Raw genomic sequence first — 4,219 nt, forward strand, 5'->3', positions numbered from 1 at the left:
GGTTAGCCAATTTTTAGATTCTCAAAATTCCAAATAAAAATACAAAAGCAGGAAGATTTTAGTTTTTGCTATAAATTCTGGATTTTATATTTTTTATATTTTTTTAAAACCTAAAATTAATAATTGTATCATGCATAAAGATTACTATTATTTTTCCCAATTTTTAGATTTTCAAATTTTTAGGTTTTAGGTTTGGCAAAAAAATATTTAATTAATTAATAAAATTAAAAATAATACAAATTAAAAAGTTAATGTGACATCGATCAACATAAGATTATTATTACATCATTACTTTTGTTTATTAAAAGAATTATTTGAAGTTCAAACAATAAAGAAATGTGACATCGATCAACATGTTAATAGGATTGATATGATACTACTATCACATACATGCGCGCGAAGCACTTGGATGCGGAACGGGATGGAACTCAGAAGTTAAGCGTGCTAGTGCTAGAGTAGTGGGAGGATGGGTGACCGAGCGGGAAGTTTGACCACGAGTATGTAATTTGACTAGAGATAAGTGTAGTTAGAGATAGAGACTAAACTATGCAAATAACTAAAATAGTAGAAATTCTGAAAAAATAGAAAAAAAAGAGGGAGTGAAAAATAATTAGAAACCCAAACGAATTAAATTTTTTTAACTCGAAATAGCCTTTAGACTCGGTTCGTGTCACAAACCGGGACTAAAGGTCCTTCGCCCCGGCGCATGCCAGCCGCCCACGTGGCGGGGCCTTTAGTCCCGGTTCGTAAGAAACTGGGACTAAAGGGGGGACCTTTAGTCGCGCATAATTAGTCCCGGTTGCGCGACCGGGATTAATGGCCCTTGCGAACCGGGACTAAAGCCCCTTTTTCTACTAGTGTGAGCTCCACTTCATTCAGCTGGTACTAAGAGCATCTCCAGCCGTGTCCCCCAAATTGTACTCCAAACCGCGTCAAATTGAGCGTTTGGGGACGTGTTTTGTTCTTGCCGCGTTTGGGGGACGTCGCTCCCCCGCCGCGGCCCCAAAACGCCGCCCCTAAACATTAAAAATACTTCTTTTTGGCATTTTTATTTTAATTTACACAAACTAATACATAATTGGGAACGTGGTTTACAGGAAGACACAGTTTGGAACATGATTTTCCACAAACTAATACATAGTTTGACCATGGTGGACACAAATATAAAATTTTGCAAAAAAACTAAACCTAACTAGACCGTGCATCGAAGGTTTCCTGTGTTCGTTGCTAAGAAAGAACACTCGAGGGCACACCCAGTCACCCGAACTGGAAAATCCAGCGGGAGGATGGCGCCCTTGTTGGTTCTACCGATGAGGCGAACATCCAGAAACTTCTGTGCACGTATTCGTTGCAAAGAAACAACACTCTTCATCATCAGCCGTCCTCCTTGTCGGTGTTGTCGCCGTGGTAGTCCCGGCGGCAGCGCGTCTCGTCGAAGACCTTGACGCTCATGTCCCTGTCACCGAAGTAGGAGAACAGGAGGATGAAGCCGGCTTCGAGGCTGTGGTGGCGCGCGAACTTCTCCCAACCGATGTTGAGATACATCTTGCCGCGTGCGTCGTAGATCACGTCGATGATCCACAGGTAGTAGTCGCACGCAGCCTCCCGCAGATGCATCGTGTGCGGGCGGTCGTTGCCGGCGACGTACTCGGCGAAGGAGTCCGGCAGCCTCTGGATGCCGCATGGGTCGCCCTTGAGGACGAGGACGAACTCGAACAGCACGCCCGGCTCCACGTCCATCTCCGACGGTGAAGACGACAGCGTGGCAGGCGACGGCGAGCGTGACGCTCTGCCGCGGCCACGACCACGGCCGCGAGCTCGGCCTCCGCCTCTACCAGACATGGTGTCGTCACTTGTTGAGATGGTGGCGGCTAGGGTTGGGGAGAGAGGCGCTAGGGTTTGTGTGTGAGAGGAACGGCGAGAGGCGGCCCTTTTCATAGGCCGGAGGGAGGCGGGGGAGCGGTGGCGCTCATTAACGCCGGCACGCAGAGCTAGGCGTGACGAGACACGTCGCTGCTCCTATGCGGGAACTGCACCGTCGCTGCGGAAACTGCACCTTCGCTGCGCACCAATAACTTCCATCGCGAGGTAGGCGACGGTTAGGTTAAAATTTATTGTGCCGCTGACGGGTCGGCCCCGCCACTCCCCGCCCCGCTTTTCGTTGTGTCCGGCGTCCCCGGTCCGTCCCATGTGGGGCGGAGACGGACTCGGGGTGCCGGACATCGTATCGGGGCGCACCGGACAAAAAAGGGATTTGGGGGACGCGGCTTGAACCGTTTTTTGATCCGGCACGCCTAAATTGCTTTGGGGGACGCTTTGAGGGACGCGAGTGAAGATGCTCTAAACCCTACCTACCTACCTATATGATCCGTTAAACATCAAATAATGGACGATCATCGGTTTTATGCCAGAAATCCATGCATTGGCAGACAGACACAGATGCGTGCACATCACCGTGTGTTGAATTTGCCAGAAATCCATGCTGGGGTGTAGCTGGTGCCCCGCTAACTTTGCGCAACTGTTCGCTATCATCTCTAGTCTCTCGGGTAGATTTTGAAGATGCGTTTGGCTTCTTTTTATTGCTCAATCTTGGGCATTGTGGCTCTTTAGAAACAAGATGACCATTGAGTCGAAGTTTATGAAACATCCCGCTAATATTATCTTTAAAATGATGCTTTTTCTTCAGCTGTGGAAGCCCCTGGCAAAGCCTCTGGATCGGCCGTGGATAGAACACCCGATCGCCGAGCTTAATCTTCTTCACGACGCAGCGGCCCCAAGAAGGAATGACCAAGCCTCCTGAGTTGCATCGGCGCTCCCTGATGTTGTTCCCTACTCTTCCTAGTTCGTTCGTTTGTTTGGCGAAGCTGTATGCATGACATGTAATGGTTAATCTATGTCTATATTGAACCTGGGGGCTTTATTAATTTAAAGTCGGGCAGTCCATGCCTTTTATCTAAAAAAAAGGCAAAGTCATTGCTGTTGAAAGAATCATGCCGGGATAGCACCCCGGAGACGCTATCGAACTCCAGATCTGGCACCTCCACGCTCGTGCAATGATGTCGGAAAGAAAACCAGGATGAACAGCACATACGTACACTTGTACCCTCGCGACATATATTGACGATGGAAGATAATGTAAAAAAAATATAATTGGTTAGTTTAGACGAAAAGTACGTGATATGTCATCTTTTGTCACCATCGGGTAGGTAGGATTGACGGCGATACATCGATGCCTTCGCCCCTAGACTGGCGGTAGAGACGTGACAGGATAGATAATGACATGTGCTCTCAGATTTTGCCTCTAGAGTAACAACTATCTTAAGAAAACAATTTTTCTATCAAAATAAAAAAAGGATAGATAATATTTGGTAGTCCGCTATCCGCTATCCACGCGCCAAGCGTCTTAAGTCTTGAATATTCACGCGAGCGCACGCGCTATGTATACCGCAGCCCTATGTGTGTTTGTACCATTTTACATGTCTACAAAAGCTGGTCTTATAAGGTGCTCTCAACTTTCACCTCTAGCCGATGTGGGACTAAAATCCCTCCTCTTGCCTCGTTTCTGGACGGCTGTGCAATTTTATGTTGGGTAAAACAAAGGCCATCGCCACATGCGCGTTGTCTGGGCCTTATGTAGGCCTTGTTGTCTCTGTGCGGCCGGCCAGGTAAACAAGTGTTAGATGTTACAATGCAGCCCGCTGGTAAAACTATTTAGAGTTTGACATGTATGTGACGGCGGGAAAGAAGGAGCATGTCTTGTCATGATTCTGTCAGTCGAGCTCGCACGTTCTTCTCAACTAGTACTTATGTTGCTGGTTGGCTCGGACATCTGGTCTAGGTGAGATGTTCAACCCGCACCGCACCACATAGGGGGTTTATTCCGGGCTCGCCCAACTTAGAGCATCTCTACAGATACGGCAAACCCTAAACCCGAAATCCACGTATCCAGGGCACCCTAACGTGGATTTAGGGTTTGAAAAAAACGCACGCAAATTAAAAATAAACACGCGCACGACGGAAGAATAGTTTGATCGGAGAGTTCATGCTTGCATTGATCCTAAATTCAACTACTTACATCAAAAGCAACTACAAATCCCGCCGCCACGACACTACATTGCAGCAAAATCGGCTCCGTGATACTCACCGGAGCCCTGTGCCATGGCGGTGACGCGTCGGCTCCTCACTCCTCGTCGCTGACGAGGTCGACAAAGACACGCTC

Source organism: Lolium perenne, chromosome 3 (genome assembly GCF_019359855.2).
Source record: "Lolium perenne isolate Kyuss_39 chromosome 3, Kyuss_2.0, whole genome shotgun sequence".
NCBI lineage: Eukaryota > Viridiplantae > Streptophyta > Magnoliopsida > Poales > Poaceae > Lolium > Lolium perenne.